The 20,078-nt window shown below is 44.5% G+C and overlaps 1 long non-coding RNA gene across 1 annotated transcript in view; it reads right to left on the bottom strand.

Moving 5' to 3' along the window:
• Window positions 1–10,149: 10,149 nt before the first annotated feature.
• The window catches only part of LOC118236362, a 15,191-nt gene continuing 5,262 nt past the window's right edge, over window positions 10,150–20,078 (bottom strand). Inside the window, exons 2-3 of the long non-coding RNA XR_004767020.1 lie at window positions 18,747–19,447; window positions 10,150–10,399 (exon numbers count right to left, since the gene is read on the bottom strand). This is a non-coding gene — a long non-coding RNA (uncharacterized LOC118236362). The remainder of the gene's footprint in view (window positions 10,400–18,746; window positions 19,448–20,078) is intronic.

Consider the following 20,078-nt stretch of genomic DNA (forward strand, 5'->3'; position numbering starts at 1 on the left):
GTTTTTATGACCCAGCAAAACAGTGACCTTGACTTGTCTACAGCCCCTCCATCTTTCAGTCTCTCACACTCAGTGAGAAGCAATCTGCTGCACATAACAGGGTCTTGGCGGGAGCTCAGCGTTTCACACGTATTACGCACATGTGAAGACGAGTGTGAGGGGTGCTGCGTATCAATGAAGAATATCAACAACCAACTTTTCTCCTCCAGAATGGCAGAAGCCAAAGTAGGAGCTAATTGTCGCTTCAAGGGATTGCTATTTTAAATTGGTTTTGTAGTTTTTTAAATTATTTTTTTTATTTTTATTTTTTACATCATTTGAAAACCTTTTCAAAGTGTAAATCACTCAGGGCCAATGATATAGCTGATATCTTCCCTGCCTATAAATGATTTAAATGTACATGACTATATATGATATTATAGGCCTACATTTAAATAATGTATGCACTCAAGAGATAATTCATCTTATTTTACAAGTGCTGCACATAGAATACTTACTGACTTAAGCTAAATTATGTGGGGGGCAAGGTTACAAAGGTTTATCACACAATTGGCCCAGGATAAAAAAAAACAAAACAAAAAAAAAAACGAAACAAATAAGCTAACAAATGGGCAAAGGAATGTGGTTTACTGAAACATACATTTTCTTGTTGTTTTTTTTTTAAGGGGGAGGAGGGGAGATCGAAATTCCTTCTATTATTGAATTCGGCTTTTTCCTTAAAGTACTGACATTTACAGACGCACTGTGAGCCAGTCGTGGTTCTGGCGCACAAAGCTGACGGAGGCTGGAGCAGACTGGCAGCTGGTAAGCTGTTGGCACCGAGTGATGGTGGTGTGGCCAAACGGCAGGCGTGCTCCTGGCTGATTTACATCCTCCAGACCAGGCCAGCTGGGCCCTGCCACCGCAGCACTCAGAGCCCTGCCTAACCTAGCCTAGCTAACGGAACTCAGAGCCCTGCTCATGCTAACGATGAAGCCTGGGCTTCCTCGCTAACCTAGCTAACGGACCGCAGAGCCCTGCTAATGCTAACAGTGTAGCCCAGGCTGCACCTAGCCTCGCTAACGGACCTTAAAGCCCTGCTAATGCTAACAGTGTAGCCCAGGCTGCACCTAGCCTCGCTAACGGACCATAGGGCCCTGCTAATGCTAACAGTGTAGCCCAGGCTGCACCTAGCCTCGCTAACGGAACTCAGAACCCTGCTCATGCTAACAATGGAGCTCAGCCGTACAATGCGCTCTCTTGATCTCAGAAAAGCTAAATACAGGCTGTGTTAAGGGTGGATGGAATTGCAAGTTTTAATCTCGGTAGTCCAGTGCATAGATGGGCACATCATGAGTGAACACCACTAATGGACATACACACCTTCATTCCCATTGCTGCTCCCTCCATCCTGGAACATGACAAAAAAACAAAAAGCTGTACTCTGTAGGTCTTTTAATTACGGAACTCAAGCTGACTTGGAAAGGAGTGGGAGAGGCTTACCCTTGACGGGGTGCACCGCTGGAGCACAGCTCCATGTGTGAATGCGCCTGGCAATCTCAGCGCATCCGTTCTCCCACAGACATCTGTTCCTTCAGTCGTCTTAGAGAAGCTGCCAGATTTACAGAGTCTTGTGTTCTTCCCTGCATTCTGCCTTCACTGCCAATGCCAACCTTTCAATCACCACTTCACAAGGGGAAAGTGATCAAAAGATTACTCCCAATTCAGAGTACATGCTCAGTAAAATGTGTACATATTAATGCTACAACCAGTGGAAAAGTGTGGCAGCAAAATAATAAAAAACTGTCAAAATTTCTGGGAAGATGGGTTTCTTCCTCAAACGGGTCAAGGCAGACATTTTTAAATCGGTTTGTCCTCTGAAAACCACCTTCCATTAAAAAATTATTAAAAATGTAATCATAATATTATTCAATCTACATCTCAGAATGCACAGTGAGATTTGCTGCCTTTCTTAATTGAAGGAGACCTTTACTAGTGTCACAGTAACTACTTATTAGTCAGTAGCAATTAGCCAAGTCTCCATCCAAACTGGAGGCTAATTGGCAGTGTGCTTCCATTCTATTTTGAATACAACAGGACATCTGAAGTTCTGTTCATTAAAAGTGTAGGTTGTGGATTATCTGTTATCTCAGATAATTAGTTTAAAGTCCATTCATGTGAAATTTACAGACTATAAATACATTTTTTTAACTGTAATGCAAAGATACGCACCAGGGGGAAAAAGTAGTATGCTGTCTGATATTAAGTGCTAGAAGTATTGCATTATGTTACATTGTAATATACTGCAAGGTGTCAGATGCCTCAGTTTTAGTGAAGAATATGTATTAATCCCATTAATTCAATCTGTTAACTAAATTAAAATATAATTGTTATAATTAAAATATAATTGACAGAAAACAGTGCACAAAACAACAAGACCAAAAATATAGCATTTTTTATTGTATCATAAACAGTTCAGGGTTGGATTTGAACAGTACTGGCTTCCTATATGATTACACGTAATGTTTGGCATGTTTGGCCACGTGAAAAAATGTGATATTCTATTCGGCGCAATAAAAGCTTCACCTTACGTTGCAGAGTTCCTGAACCACAGCAATGTAAAACAGGACTAATCACACTCCCACATTAATCACATTAATCACATGGGGTTGACATCCCCGTCTGTAGCAGACGCTCCTCTACACAAGCACTGAGCGATGTTCATTTCAGCAGTCAGATGAAATTAAAATTACTCACTGCGCACTGCACATTGTTTTTATTTGAAACCGCTGCTGTCGCCGTAAGTACACTTGTTCAGTAATCACTTCCTGCTCAGTTTTTATCCCATAAGTGACAAACTGCACCATGAGATAACTTCACTACAGTGAGAAAAGAAAAAGACAAATAATCTTCCGTCTCCGATCACTGCAGTGTACCTGTTCCCTTTTCCCAAAACTCCGGCCCAATGTTCCACGTCTCTTCCCCGACAGCACCCACACCCCATCACACAGTTACCCCATCCTGTAATTCAAGTGGGCATTGAACTGCTACCCAAATGTGTATGCGTGTGTGTGCGTGCGTGTGCGTATGCATGCGTGCGTGTGTGCGTGCATGTAATGTGCAAGGTCTGTGCTCTGAAATTACAGATCAATATTTTAATATAGAATGTATCATTTATGTTTTTTATCTTCAAATAATTACAACAGTAAATTTTCAAAAAAGTTTTTTTTTTAAAAAGACTCACCTGAATGAACAAATGTAAAAGTATGAAGAGCTTATTGGAATCCAATCCTACCTTTTGTTTCAGTTACAGCGTGAACACCAACTCAGAGACATGCTCGTGAAAACAGTAAATGGTCATTTTCAGGGGATTGAGAATTCTTTCCACAACATTCATAAGCCATTTTTCATATAACAAACCTACTGAAGTGAACTAGCTTTTTTGATAATCAAAAATCATAATTAAATACCTGTTGCATAAGGAATAGTACAGGTTTTTTGAAGGGTTGGTAAAAAATGCATAACCTTATTAATCAATGTTCTCCCTCTGTTTAAGGTAGGCTATGTAGTCTAGTTTACTTATGATCATTGCCATAAATGACTCTGTGTTGTCTCACTTAATTCAATCCTATAACCCTTAATTAAAGACTATATAACCTTGAGAGTGGGAGAGATCAGGCATTATAACTTGATGCGTATCATAGTTCTGCCCATCCCAGTGCTGTACACAGATTATAACACTGAGCATTTCTCTGTTCCAGAGACGTCTTTTCTGACTGTCCACCAGGATGAAGCCCATTCTGTGGGCTCCTCCTGGACACTGTAACCGCACATACCCTGCAATGTAATTATTTATTTTTATTTACATAATACCACCAATACTACAATAAAGGAAGTCATTTTTCTTTTGTTCTTGCACATTGTTTCAGTCATGAAAAATGCTGTTTGCCAGTGACTTAATTGCAGCTTTTGGAGGTAGAGGGGAGGTTAGTGTTCATGAGGCCTAGTGAGCACAGCTATTTGGACTTCACATCCATATTAGAACCTCCTCTGTGGCCGGTTATGAATCACAGTTCTGAGCTTGTTTTGGCTTTTTAGGAAATATTTGTCCAATTTCTCCTTTTCACAAATTCCAGCTGACTTCTGCAAGTCTACCTACCGGAGATTAAATTCAAAACTATATTATTTGTCATGAAATGTCAAGGGAAAGCTGGCTTTACAAGGTTTCATTTGGAATCTGAAGAAGAAAAACATATATATATATATATAGTGGGGAAACCAACAATTCACACTAGAAATCCACTTCCTCAGAATTTGCAGGACATTAAAGAAATGTAAGGGATGTAAATTACCCATCGCTATGGGAGAAATCCCCACGGACTGCGATGCGCTCCCATTTCTCTCTCTCTTTATAATAAGGCCCCTCATTCAAGAATTGATTTAATATGTTCCATGCATCATTGCTGGGCTGTGCTCTCCATGTGTAATATATTTACTGGTTAAAGCAACCAGCTAGTATTCCACTGCTAAAGCAGGAAACGTCACAGAAGGGAACATATCAGTGAAAAGGACCAATCCCAGCTGCATTCTGGGATTGATGAAGTACAACAAACAGTTCTGAATGCACTGTGATGTGACCGTGGTGTCAGGGCCAGTGAATGCATTCTAATGCGCCTGTGATCTGGAATAGTCAGGCCGGTCTGAAATAGCATGGCTATGCGCTCCTCCTGCACTGGACCTTAATCTTCTGCCTTTCCTTCAGCTGCTTCGTGATAAATCAGCACATGTTGACTCCTTAGCTGAAGCTGTATTGATAGAAATGAACTCTTTTTTAAATTGTTTTGGCTGACTATATCAATGCACCGTATCAGAAGAAACTGAAATCGACTTAATTGCTCTATGTTCTTGCTTGATACTTACTGTACTTCCTGTTTGGGGGGGGGGGGGTGGGGGGGAGAGTAGGAAGAACTTTGTCGGTGTTTGTTTGTTGGTGGATTGTATTGTGTTTTCAAATGTGTATTTGCTATTAGCTCAAGTTTTTAAAACCCATGTTATGAGCAAGGTAAGTCAGTTTTAGACCTAAGGTGAAAACCGTTGTTGCCGTTAGGGGACAGAGAGGAAATTCTCTACTTTTTTCCTGTTAAGCACTCGGCTATAAGCCGGTTAGCTAACTGGGCACCTTCTTGCTGACAAGAGGTTTTTGTGGTTTTTCACACAGTCAGGAGCACATCTAGCTGTGGTTTGATAGCTCGCCTCCATAGTTAAGTTACTAACGTTAACTGTAGTTTATTATAATCCGATTTCAATACAAATTTTGGTTGTATTCTGTCCTGAAATATAAATAAAATATTACCTAGCTAGTTAGTACAGGGGTTGTCTTTTTTACATATATTTTATACTTTGCTTTATCACCTCAAGTTGCAGTAATAAATTAACTTCTGTGAACTTCTGACAGAAAAATATGCATCAGCAAATACAAACTCATGCAGTGCTGTCTGTCAAGAATCGCACCAATACAGCCAGCATGGCACAGTTTTATTTTATTAATTACATTTCTGTGCTTAATGGCTGCAGGAGTGGATGACACAGCAAGACAGTCCTTCAGTCCTTCATTACTCATGATAGCAAAAATACATTAATGTGGATATCAGCTTCAGGATATCAGACCCTCAGACCCAAACCTCAGAGGCCCAAACACAGCTGGCACGCAGTGCCATGGCTGGGAGGGTTCAGCAGAGGAAAGCTGGAGTCTTCGGCTTAAAGCTCAAACCTGTCCTCCCTGCTTCACCCAGTGCTTCAGTAGAACCTGCTCTCCCTGCTTCAGTAGAACCTGCTCTCCCTACTACACCTAGTGCTTCAGTAGAACCTGCTCTCCCTACTACACCTAGTGCTTCAGTAGAACCTGCTTTCCCTGCTTCAGTAGTACCTGCTCTCCCTGCTTCACCTAGTGCTTCAGTAGAACCTGCTCTCCCTGCTTCAGTAGAACCTGCTCTCCCTGGTTCACCCAGTGCTTCAGTAGTACCTGCTCTCCCTGCTTCAGTAGAACCTGCTCTCCCTGCTACACCCAGTGCTTCAGTATAACCTGCTCTCCCTGGTTCAGTAGTACCTGCTCTCCCTGCTTCACCCAGTGCTTCAGTAGAACCTGCTCTCCCTGCTTCACCCAGTGCTTCAGTAGAACCTGCTCTCCCTGCTACACCCAGTGCTTCAGTAGAACCGCTCTCCCTGCTTCACCCAGTGCTTCAGTAGAACCTGCTCTCCCTGCTTCAGTAGAACCTGCTCTCCCTGGTTCAGTAGTACCTGCTCTCCCTGCTTCACCCAGTGCTTCAGTAGAACCTGCTCTCTCTGCTTCACCCAGTGCTTCAGTAGAACCTGCTTCAATGGAATCCCTGATATTTATACTGAGCCTTAGGCAAGCATCAGCCAAGCAGGCGAGAAGCAATGTGTTCACATGCGCACACAGACACACACACAAACACAGACACTCTCACACGCACACATTCATACACACACACATACATACATACACAGACACGCTCACACATACACACACAGTCACACACAGACACACACACACACTCACATACACACACATACACACGCGCACACACACACCAACACACACACACACACAGACACTCACATGCACACCCGCATACACACACACTCTCTCTCTCTCACACACACACACACACACACATCAGGCTAATTCATTACACTGCTGAAAGCAGCACATTCAGGCTCTTGGAGGAGAAGTGGGTAACAGCCTCACATTCACACGCTCCACTGTCGCCGTGGCGATAGCAGTGACAAATGGACCTTTGGCGGCTCGCTGTACCTGAGTGGCCCGAGTATGAAATGCTGGTCATGTCACGTGCATGAGCATAAGCTCGGCTTAACTACGCACCCAATAACACTTCTATTATTTTCATTGGTCAAGAAAAATACTGATCCAACTAACTGGAACAAACTGAGTGTAAACTTCCTGTTTTGATAAGGATACTTATGCAAATCACTTCATAGCAGAGCGCTTCTAAACGACTGGTTTGGCTCGTTTCCTTTTGGGTGTGCTTATGTTTGCAGCTCTGCATTTACAGAACAACAAAGCGAACTGCAGGCACGCTGAATTAGCAGCACGGTCGGCCTTGATGATATATTCATCAGCACTTCCACAAGAGGGACTAGCATCACTCTCTCATCCCTTCCTCCATCTATCAGTCTAAGTGCTGCAGCTCGAAACACTGAGTGTTTCTGAAAAGATTCCCCGTTTAAAATGGGTATTTCTGCTGATGGAAAATAACTGCGTATTATAGGGAAGACCAGTGCAGAACCTTTAACAGGATTTCAGCAGTTTTTCTGGGGCATGTTGTGGAGGTTCAGTCCCGTCCGTCCGCTGGGTTAAAAATCTGAGGATTACCTGAGCCTATTTATTCCCCCTGGCAACCTCTGGTCTGTCCCTCCCTTCAGCAGCGTTATCAGCGTGACCATGTGATCTCCACACGCCCAGCGTGACCATGTGATCTCCACACGCCCCGCGTGACCACGTGATCTCCACACGCCCAGCGTGACCACGTGATCTCCACACGCCCAGCGGGACCATGTGATCTCCACAAGCCCAGCGTGACCATGTGATCTCCACATGCCCAGCGTGACCATGTGATCTCCACACGCCCAGCATGACCATGTGATCTCCACACGCCCCATGTGCCCATGTGATCTCCACATGTCCCACAAGACCATGTGATCACAGCCTCATGCCACCCGAATACAAAGCCAGCTTCTGCAATGAGAGGTGCTGTCGTGTGTCCGCCTGGACATGGAGTCCATGAATAAGCAGGTATGGATAATGGATGGAGTCCATGAATAAGGAGGTATAGATAATGGATGGATCCATGAATAAGCAGGTATAGATAACGGATGGAGTCCATGAATAAGCAGGTATGGATAATGGATGGATTCCATGAATAAGCAGGTACAGATAATGGATGGAGTCCATGAATAAGCAGGTATGGATAATGGATGGAGTCCATGAATAAGCAGGTACAGATAATGGATGGAGTCCATGAATAAGCCGGTATAGACAATGGATGGTGTCCATGTATAAGCGGATATAGATAATGGATGGATTCCATGAATAAGCAGGTATGGATAATGGATGGAGTCCATGAATAAGCCGGTATAGATAATGGATGGTGTCCATGTATAAGCAGATATAGATAATGGATGGAGTCTTTGAATAAGCAGGTATAGATAATGGATGGTGCACTTTTTCCTTAATCTAATGTACCTTGTCTGCTGTCTAGTTTTGACCATTTCTGATGGAAATATGAAGTGGAAAATCAAATGATCACGACTTCCTATTTTTGCCAACTTATTTCTTACAGCCTGACATGAGCTGCCCTTTCCAGAGACCAGAGTGATCTCAAAATGCCTCGGATGGCATTTCATTCACATCAAACAGAACCAAAAAGAATTCTCAATACCTCTGACAGCTTTGAAATGTGCAATTCTGTGTGCGGGTTGATTTTTGAGAAACAACATTTTTTCCCTCTACTGGGATAATCAGGGGCGCAAAGAAAAAACAAGATGTGTGCGCACTGGGCCAAATTATACTGCAGGAGAGGCCAAATCTGGGCTGCCCTGTTCTCTGATGCATAGTCTAGTGTGGTACAATGCTAGGCTAGTCTGAGGGTGCTAATCATACTGTTCTCACACAAAATCTTATTGTGAAATGCTTGACCCACAGTGTCAAAAATAGGCTTAGGCTACAATGGACTCAAGACTCTCTTTCAACAAACCGCAGGGTGATGTCAACTCATTTTCCCAGTGAGCCGGCCCTGTAGCAGTGTGCTATCTGGGACAGTGGCAGGACTACAGCCCCATCAGCCATTTTTCCTGAAAGCAGAGCCTATATTCTGGGCTTAGTGGAGCCACATGTCCACTTCCTGCTGTTTTCAGGAAGGAGTGATGTTTTATTTGCATACGCAAATTAAAAATGTACGTTTTCAGTGTATGATCTATGCTGCAGAGGGAAATGAGCAGATGCATTATTGCTTGCATATATGTGTTTGATCAAATTCTGCTTGGAACAGAAAAATATATGATATGTAAACATAGTGATCACGCGGCTCAACCAGTCAAGACACCGACCAGCAGTGACAGCTGATCCTTAGAGTTTAGACATCACTATTTCGAGTCTGTTCAGTAAAGCTGAGACCATAGACCTAGACTGCTGGACTACCAGTTATCATCTCCAAGTCCATCATCTTTCCTCCAATTAGTGTATACTATTAATCCTGCACTGTAAATACTAACATGTAATATGAATGGAACAAAGGTCAAGATCACTCCCTGTTTTCATCAATAACTAAATTTAAGAACTGAAACAACTGACAGCAGATTGTCCTGAGCCTGTAGGACACACAGGACCCCATCCAAGGCTGATCAAGTCCCTCTGGTCTGAAAGGTGCTCGCATGTCAGTTATGAAGTCAGGTGGCATCTCGTGTTTGCCTTCAGATTTTAAATGAGAAATAAATATATATATATATATATTTGAAGACTATACCACTGTAACACTATAATACCTCAGTAACTTCGAACAATTCCTGATACAGTTCCTGTACATTTTAAGGGCTTTTTGCATCTATATAAAAGCCACACATTTTGTGTTTCCCTTTCTGAAGTTTTAGGCCATTGCCATTTTCCACGGTGCAGAATTGTCCTGAGTCTGATGTGACTGTCAGACAGCTCATTTTATTTAAAGCAAAATGGTTTCATGAAAGATGGCAACTTCATCCATCGACGGAAGCACTTAAATTTGCTGGCAATGACTCTCATGTAATGGGGGTTACTCAGATCTCTGCAAGATAGGAAAAAGAAAATAAAATCATTAGCATTATGGATCTATTCAAATATATTACTTCACAGTATACTCAAGGTTAACAAGACTTTCCAGAGTTTCTATCTCCTCCGGGGCTTGTCAGCTTCCCCTTACAATTAAAGAAATTTCAAATATCATGTTCTGAGACCTTGTGAGTCAAACAAGTAACGCTAAACTAGTAACGCTAAACTGGCTGGGATGAAGAACAGCAAAGCTGATTGAAAATATTACATGTGTATCAATGAATGCGTAATTCAAGCTTTTTTTTAAATAACTGCATTCTTTAAACATGTGAAAATGCATGAAGGTCAGGCATAATGGATTCGTGGTTTATTTTCTGCCCTCAAATGGCGGTTTTACTCAAGAGTTGTGGCAGAATGCAGATGAACATGGAGGTCCCTGAAGGACGGAGACGTGTGAGTTTGGAAGAGCAGCGCTCGCCCTGCTAGTCCTCCCGCTTGCTGTGATGGACATCCTGGCCCATGACATCGTCAGTCCGCCCTGTCGGAGCACCTCGTCCTCTCAGCCCTAAGTGATGAGCTCTGAAATGCAGGGAGGCTTTTTGACATTACCCATGTTTCATACCCTCTGTATTTTTGCAGTTTGGAACATTTTACAGTTTTTCATTATTGTTTTGACAATAAACTACCTATAAACATATATAGTACTACATTGCATGGCGTTACATATATAGTGTTGCTTGATGTACTCTCACAAGTAGCCTACATAATGATTTATTGTACTTTTAAGTGCAACCACACAAAATTGTAGATTTGAAGCTGCAAGTTAATCATTGGGTACATGAGGATAACCTGTGAGAGAGAAGACTTGTTCTGGTATTTTACTCCATTTTTTCTAAATTTGATTATTGATTATTAAAAAGAAATTACATTTCTTCCACATTTTTTAACGATGTACCTTATAATCCTTATGTCAGAATCCAATATAAATGGGTTATAAACCTGGAGTCCCAGCGCTTAAAGTGTTGTGCTGCGGATAATTTAGCAAATAGAAACAGAATGCAAATAAGCCACAACACAATTAGTCACAGGACGAAATGCTCAAAGTTTCTGTGTAATTTAATTCACTGAGTTGGTTTATCAGCCACTGTGAAGGGACTTTTAGCCTTCAGAAAAAATACTCAACTGTTGGAAGCAAAAATGTTAATTATTTTACTCACACGTTTGCAGCAGTACTTCACACAAAATTCAGTTGTCAACCAAAAGTCGCATTGCAGTCCAAAAACTGCCTGTGCCTGCATCCAGTCCACATTTACCCTCTACCTCCACTTACAATTAAATGCTAATTATTTTGTTCACAAACAGTGGGCAAATCAGTTCAGCAGCGACCAAAATGAACTCACATGAACCCACATGAGCGAACTTGCATTGGTAAAAACAAATGATAATAATAATAATAATAACAACAACAACAATAATATATCATACAAATATGCTGATGACATGGCTTTGATGGGGCTACTGCAGGAGGGGGAAGCTCAGAGGGAAGACACTGCAGACAGTGCACTGATCATTAGCACAAACAAAACCAAGGAGCTGGTCATCAGCTGCGTCAGTAGCCTGCTGCACCCAAGCCAACCGGTTAAAATGCACGGCCAGGCTGCAGAAGTGGTAGAGAAGTTTAAATATTTAGACACGTTCTTGGATAACACACTGAGCTTCTCAGCTAACACAGAATACATTTTTGAAAAGGCCATGCAACATCTGTATCTTTTGAGAAAGTTAAACAGTTTTGCTGTAAGTCAGGACATTTTAGAGCTGGCATACGGACTGTCTCGCTGACCTTTGACCTTTGTTACGGCACCCTGTGGGAGGAGCTAACTGGCAGGGATTGTAAGCATGGACAGTAAAATTAGAGGGAAGTCACAGAGACAGCTGTGTGAGATCTCTGTGCTCAGCTGTGTGAGATCTCTGTGCTCAGCTGTCTGAGATCTCTGTGCTCAGGAGCAGTCTGCACTGATCCTTCTCATCCCCCTCATAGTGAGTTTCACATGCTCCCCACAGGGAGGCGCTATAGAGCAGCCAGAACCTCAGAAAAACATATTTAAGTATTTTATTCCACATGCCATCGCTTTATAACATAACATCACAAAATATACTGACGAGAACAGGCCATTCAGCCCAACAATGCTCGCCATTTTCCTAAGTAAATTAGTGCTCTGATTACCTAGACTAGAAAGTATCTAACACTTTATCAAGCCTAGTGTTGAAAATCCTCAACAGTTTCTGCCTCTACTCCGTGACCTGGCAGGCTATTCCACACATTGACTATTCTCTGTGAGAAAAAATTCTTCCTAATGTCTGTATGGAATCTACCTTTTGTTAATTTCCATTTATGTCCCCTTGTTCTAATAATTATTGCTATCTAGTGACCACTACAGGTCAAACAGGCACCCGTAGGCTGCACATTAAAGCCTTATGAAAGGTCTTCCTCCTACTCCACATGAGCTCAGCATGGCCTGCAGTGTGGGAGGAAGCCTCTGGTGACACCAGGTGTTTGAGAGGAGAACTGAGGGGAGGGGCAGTGGGGCAGTATCAGTAGGGCAGGGGGGCTCCCATGTGAACATGGCTGTGGGGCATTAGGGTGCAAGCTGGACATGTTCACCCCAAGCTGGGTGGCAAATATATGCAAAAATAAAATATGTTTTTTAATTTTTTTTTTTTAAGAAAAGGTTACACTGCTCTATACCCATGGCACCAACCTGCTAGATTACCAGCGCCAGCTGTGAGTTGGTCTGTGGGGCAGTACTTGTGTTCTGGGGTGGTGCCAGTGCTTTGGGGTGGTACCTGCACTGTGGAACCTGCACTCTGGTACCTGCGCTCTGGTACCTGCGCTCTGGTACCTGCGCTCTGGAACCTGCGCTCTGGAACCTGCGCTCTGGAACCTGCGCTCTGGAACCTGTGCTCTGGGGTAGAACCTGCACTCTGGTACCTGTACTTTGGGGCAGAACCTGCACTCTGGAACCTGCACTCTGGGATAGTACCTGTGGTGCGGTAACTATGCAGGGCGGATTCCTATATTTCACACGTAGGCTAATTCTGCCTGAACATACTGAAGTGAAGGACAGGCGTAGGATATCTCAGTCCAAACTGGACACACTTATTCAATCAAAATTTCTGTGCAAAAAAATAAGGCAATCAATTAAGGGCATTTGCATAGGTTAAAAAAAAGATCTAGCAAGGTTCAAAGATCTAAATGGGCAACTGCTGAATCTGTCATTATGATACATTTGTTTTCTCAGTCTGCAGCAGTGGAACCGTTTATGCGAGATGGCGGAGAAATTCAGTCGCTGGGTCACATGATTGATTCATGCGTTTCTGCTGCTTGCAGCAATACTGCGTTTTACATGCATTTGCACTTTTGTGTTTGAAGGCTCCCTGGTCTTTGTTCATTTCTTTGTGTTTACAAGGCAGAATGAACATTAAAAGAGCCAAAATGGCATTTTTCCCCTACACTGGCTGAGCCAAGCTCCTTCATCTCCCTCACAGAGCTGCAAGCTTGTGTCTGCACTGCATTCTCTAGGAACAGCCCAGTCAGACAGGTAGTCCTCTGAAAGCAGAGCTCTGCCAGATTCTGCACAATCTGGTCCTGGACTCCTTTAAGATGCTCCACAGCAGCCTGGCACAGCTGCGATTTACACGCACAGAAGGACGACCCCAGAAACAGCCCGAGCGGAGGGGCATGCAGCTTCCTGCTCTTCACAGGAAGCGGGAGGCAGCGGGCAGGCCGGGGGCAGGGCCGGGGCAGGCCAGGGGCAGCGCAGCGGGCAGGGCCGGGGGCAGGCTGGGGGCAGGGCTGGGGGCAGGGCTGGGGGCAGGGCTGGGGGCAGGGCCGGGGGCGAGGCTGAAATTAGGAGCAGACTGCTCTTCACGACTCACCAGCCCTGCATATGCAGAGAAACCTGCAGCAGATTAAACAGACTCATTCTGCGAGGCGAGTGTGGAACGGATAAAGTGAGAGACAGAAGGAAGAGCTTCAGACAGCTCTGAAGATCACAGGGGTAAAAAAAAAAACAGGTTTAATTTCGCCTGGTGATTTTGAGCAGCCATGTTGTTTGGCAGAACTACCAGCAGGTGGTGCTGTTCTGTAAGTCGGGGGTTGTTCACACTTAAGGATAATCACTATCAGTCAGGGTGCCTGGCATGCACACAGGAAAAATGGCTGGTAAAAATGACAGGAAGGATAATAGCCCATCAGATACAGCCCTGAGGGAAAACAAATGCATGTTCATGTAACACTAGTGAGACCAGTCATAATTACTGCATCCGACACTAGACCAGGGATAAGTCATTCTTACAGGTGAGCTAAGTACTAAGCAGCAATACAGGTTAAAACAATGCCAGTGTCACTACTAATTTGATTAATTTTTATTCAACAAAGAAGCAGTTCAACAAGCTCAATTCCCATTCACAGGGAGCGAACAGAGCCGTTACTGCAGTGAACAAATGCACAATATTGAAATAAAGCTGGATGACACTACTAAAAATATCATGAAATGAGTCAATAAAATACACGCACACACGCACGCACGAACACACGCACGAACACACGCACACACGCACGAACACACGCACGCACGCACGCACGAACACACGCACACACGCACGCACGCACACATTACACACTATATGACCAAAAGTATCTGGACACCCCCTAGGTCTGGGGCTGTTTTTCATGGTTTGGGCTAGGCCCCTTAGTTCCAGTGAAGGAAATCTTAAGGAAATGACATTCTAGACAGTTCTGTTGTCCCCCAACAGATTGGGGAAGGCCCACACGCACACACATGTACCCCCAAATATACACACACACACACAACACTGCACACACAGATACGCACACACAGACCATTACATATGGGCACCTACATATGTACACACAGACAACCGCATCTATATCTTAAGATCCTCTCCCTCACACTTCCAGCCCTCACACACACAGTGTTCAGTCTCTGTGTGTGGGACCTGAACACCCTCCCAGGCCATGTCCACTGTGCCCAGTAAACCCTACAGGACCGGAGCAGGGGTTTTATCTGTGAATGCAGCGCTGGGGTCCCCAGACCAGGACGGGCTAATCGCGGGGTTTCCTGACGCAAACGACTGTCAGTCTGGGGGGGGGGGGGAAGCCCTCGCAATCCCACACACGTCCCGAGCACATATGTGTGCTCTCCTTTCCTCAATCTTTTTTTCCACTCATTTTTTTTTTCTTAAATAGCTCTTTGTTCTCTGCTCGCGTCTATTTTTAACCCAGCGTTCGCGGGAGGAGCCAGAGCGATGACGACGCTCAGGAGATTTGCCCGTCGCCATGGCAACTCTATCCGAAGCTGGAGACAAACAGCAATATTCCTCAAATGGCGCTTTTTGCGTCTTCCTCAAGGCTATTCCTTCTTCCTTACAGCTTTCCAACGTTTCCGATTCTAATGTGCATTTTCCACATCAGTTTCCTTCCCGATCTTCCGAGGATGCCGGATAACTCCCCGCGTTTCTGCAATATTCTAGTGCTTCCATCTACGTGTGCCCCCCTTCCCTTCCAAACCGATTTGGGCTGTTTTTCCTCCCTGAACCGAGGGGTGTGCTCTTGTAGAGTAAATCTGCTCTGTTGTGCTTCTCGCTGGGAGAAGATGATTGGCTGCCACAGAGAGACCCACCGAGCGGTGATGCACTGGGGGTTCCCCTTCTGAACACACCCTGCAAAACACACCACCCTATACCTTTCCTTCTGAACACACCCTGCAAAACACACCACCCTATACCTTTCCTTCTGAACACACCCTACAAAACACACCACCCTATACCTTTCCTTCTGAACACACCCTACAAAACACACCACCCAATACCTTTCCTTCTGAACACACCCTACAAAACACACCATCCTATACCTTTCCTTCTGAACACACCCTGCAAAACACACCATCCTTTACCTTTCCTTCTGAAAACACCCTACAAAACACACCACCCAATACCTTTCCTTCTGAACACACCCTGCAAAACACACCATCCTTTACCTTTCCTTCTGAACACACCCTGCAAAACACACCATCCTTTACCTTTCCTTCTGAACACACCATCCTATACCTTTCCTTCTGAACACACCCTGCAAAACACACCATCCTTTACCTTTCCTTCTGAACACACCATCCTATACCTGTCCTTCTGAACACACCCTGCAAAACACACCATCCTTTACCTTTCCTTCTGAACACACCCTGCAAAACACACCATCCTTTACCTGTCCTACTGAACGCACCCTGCAAAACACACTATCCTATACCTTTCCTTCTGAACACACCCTGCAAAACACACCATCCTTTACCTTTCCTTGTTTAGTGATTCCACACACAATGATTCTGTTTCTTTAAAGGGGTCTGCACACTGCATCTGTAGTTCAGAAGGCTGCACACTGCATCTGTAGTTCAGAAGGCTGCACACTGCATCTGTAGTTCAGACGGCTGCACACTACATCTGTAGTTCAGAAGGCTGCACACTGCATCTGTAGTTCAGAAGGCTGCCAGCGTGTCTTGGGGAGATTGCATTGCCCTGGGCCCAGTGCTCTCCCTGCTGCAGCATTCATCTACATTAGTGACCTGCTGTCCCCACATGGACCCCTATCTGTGGGAACCCTCTCTGGCCTTCTCTCCTAACTGGGCCTAACAGTAAAAAGCTCCTATTATTGGTCAAGTTACTCAAATTATAACCAATGAGAGCCGTCAGTTAAGGAGGGCAACTGTACCAGCAAGCCATGAGTCTGTGTTTGTTCAGGGGTGTGTAGCAGAGTGGACGTGTGTGAGTGTGTGTGAGTCTGTGTTTGTTCAGGGGTGTGTAGCAGAGTGGACATGTGAGTGTGTTTGTATAGGGGTGTGAAGCAGAGTAGACGTGTGAGTGTGTGTTTGTATAGGGGTGTGTAGCAGAGCTGATGTGTGTGTGAGTGTGTGTTTGTTCAGGGGTGTGTAGCAGAGCGGACGTGCATGTGAGTGTGTGTTTGTAAAGGGGTGTGTAGCAGAGCTGACGTGTGTGTGAGTGTGTGTGAGTGTGTGTTTGTATAGGGGTGTGTAGCAGAGTGGGGACCGCCGCTCCTGAGGTACTAAACAGCCCCCCAGGGCTATTCTGCTGGCCCGCAGCCCCCCCATCGGTGAGAGACGCTGCAGGTGACCTGGCGGAGAGAGAGGGGAGCAGGTGGACGCAGCGGGCCGGCTGTGTGGATAATGGCTCACCTGGTACACCTGTCAGCCGCTCAGAGCCACACGCTGGCCGGGGGGGGCCGGGACAGCCCAGCTGCCCAAAGGCAGCCCGCTCTCGCCTCATTATCCAACAATTAGGCGTGAGGCGCAGGGTGTGGCTGGCACCCGGCCCGCTGTGGGGTACGGGCAAGCCCACATGGGCCACTGATACCACCGCCGACACGACACGGGACATGGACAGGTACCCCCACACTCCACCCTCTGCAGTTTGGACAGAGACTGGTACCCCCACATTCCCGTCTGCAGGTTTGGGTTTGGGTCTAAACCCATGTGATCGGCAGGAGCAGGAAGAGCTGGTCATCTTGAGCAAAGTCAGCTTTCAGGCCAATTTGTACTTTGTGTATTTTAGTAAAAAAATTATTCTAGCTGGGCAGAATATGTCCCCAAAGAACCACCACTGGAACACACGCCTACACACACACACACAGATATACATACACAGACATACTCTCTCACACACACACACACACACGCATGCACACACGCACGCACTCCCTGATGTGGGACAGTGTGTGCAGTCTGTCAGTCTGTTTGTCCAGAGTAGCAGCAGTGACTGACAGACAGACAACGTGAAACAGTGTGTGTGAAAGAGTGTGTGACACCCAGACCATCCATCCTGATATACTGCCCAATCAATGCCCGCAATAAGACGCAATGAGACTCGCGACCAATCAATAGCCCCGGAAGTGGAGGGGCATTTCATGAATCAATGCTGTCTTCAGGGGATATGCCCCTTCTTTCACTCATATAAATATGATCCTAAAGGCGGGGGGGCAGGTCGGACCCTGTCCCAGTTACAGCTTCACAAGCTTCTTTATATGGAAAAAAACACAAAACCACTGAAGCAAAACTTAAAAGTTATGACAATAAATAAAGTGACAATTGCAATTTAAAAAGTAAGAACGTTAAATTGTAAATTAGTTTGGATTTCTTTTTGTTATTCAGCAAGTTGCTTAAGACAGACACTAAAACGAGGTGGCTGAGTCTGCTTCACGTCCCTGAAGCGTGTTAAAGTCAGACAGTGCAGCCCAAAATAAATCTAGAACTGGAGCTCAGGCGAGCAGTGGGCAGACTGATGGGGGAGATCTGTCCTGCCGCTTTATTCATTAATTATGAGAGGAATTCACTCAGAACATGGCATTATTTTCAAAAAGCGAGGCCAAGCAGACAACGCACGAAAAACAGCATGTTCGATCACTGCATGCGCAAAATGACAGCGCGGCAGGAAATAGTTTATTTCTTGTCTCGCAAATGTGATAATTCTGTAAACTTCGGCCTTGATAACAGCGGCTACAGTCGTGAGTCACCCCTGCCGGCGGCCGCGCGCGTGATTTACTGGGTTCTGATGCCCTCTATCTGAGCAGGGAAGAGCGCAGAGACGCGGCGCCCTTTCCTCCCCGGCCCGGTCCAGATGCACCCAGGGGAAACTCTTGTCCCCGGTTAATTTTTCCGAACAGATGCCAGCTAATTTGTAAGAACTGTTTGAGTATTGGCAAACACAGAGGGTGTCGTGGCTCAGTTACTAAAAAATGTCCAGTTTTCCAACTGCCACAAATAGAGGTCAACCTTAAATTTCAAACGCGTTGCACGGAACAAGTCAAACAAAAGCGTAAGAAAAAATAAGTTAGCAATACCTAAGGAAACGGGAAAGGCAGCAGGTTCGTCAGCGTTGTTCCAAACGAGCAGTAGATGAATCCGCAATCCATCCAGATCTGGGTGATATTCCACGAAGCAGGATTACTGAGCTGGATAACTACGATGAGTAAAACCATCAACAGCTCTTTTTACTTCAGTCCATGTTCCAGATTTGTTCCGGGTTTCATTCAGCGCAATTATCAAGATAACTAATTAATCCCGCTTCATGAAACAGGGCCGCGGTATATATTTGCATACACAATCCGTCCAAGAATCCAGTCATTTAGATTTGTGTTCAGAGTTCATTTAATAACGAGTGACAGAAACGGCATTGTAAATAAAAAGGTTATTAAAGGCAAACCGTTATTCCAAGCAAACAATATTCATGTATTTAGGGAAAACGGTTGAAGAATTGCTGACATTCGGCGTCTTCCAACTTTCAAAAGTCGCGCAAAACCACGGGCTGCTAGTAAAACGCCATCTTAAATTACCCAAAGTGCCCCACGAAACTATAGTTTCTTTATTATCAAAATAAAAGTGCCAAAAAATAAAGTCGGAACAAAATTTGAACGGCCATTATATTCTAAATAACTAAGTGGGTTTAGTATAATGTTCCCTTTCAGTTTCATCTTGATAGAGCTCCCTCAGAGGGCATGGAAGGGCTGGTCCTCATGGTGAGTTCTTGGAATACACAGAGGTCCTGAAAAAAAGAACAAAAAGCTGATTTAATTATTCTCAATCGCTTCAGTATTCACATATTTTTAATTAACTTATACTGAGGTCTGCTGTCACAGAACTACAAATGTAACTACACAGTAAAATGTCCTGTGTTAATTCAACTCTAACGGTGTTCATTCAAATCTAACAGTGTTAATTCAAATCTAACTGTTAATTCAACACTAACAGATACACGTAAGTCCCCATTGGGGGACCTATTGCAGCATCTATTAAGAGCTGAATTAACATTGAATTAACACCTCTTAGTGCCTACATAAGAAAATATTTGTGTATTTGTGACTGCAACGTGTTTCCTCTGTGTTTTAACACATGGGCATTTACAGTGCAGTGGAGTGAAGGCAAATGGCTGATATTGCTGTACCAGCCATTTTAAAACTCCTTGTCACCCATGCAAGTAACGTTTTCAAAAACCTGTTAGCTTCTGGTATGATTGTACATTGTGAGGGCTGATCAGGTGTAGAAGCGGCCCACCTCTTCTGGGGAAATGAAATTAAATGTACAGCTGTAGAAATTTCCCTGGAGATCCCCTTTTGACTAAACAAGGAGTGTTTGTCATTAGATTAGATGGGCCCTGTCACAGAGGCCCTGTTAAA

The sequence above is a fragment of the Anguilla anguilla genome, chromosome 9 (assembly GCF_013347855.1).
Source record: "Anguilla anguilla isolate fAngAng1 chromosome 9, fAngAng1.pri, whole genome shotgun sequence".
Lineage (NCBI taxonomy): Eukaryota > Metazoa > Chordata > Actinopteri > Anguilliformes > Anguillidae > Anguilla > Anguilla anguilla.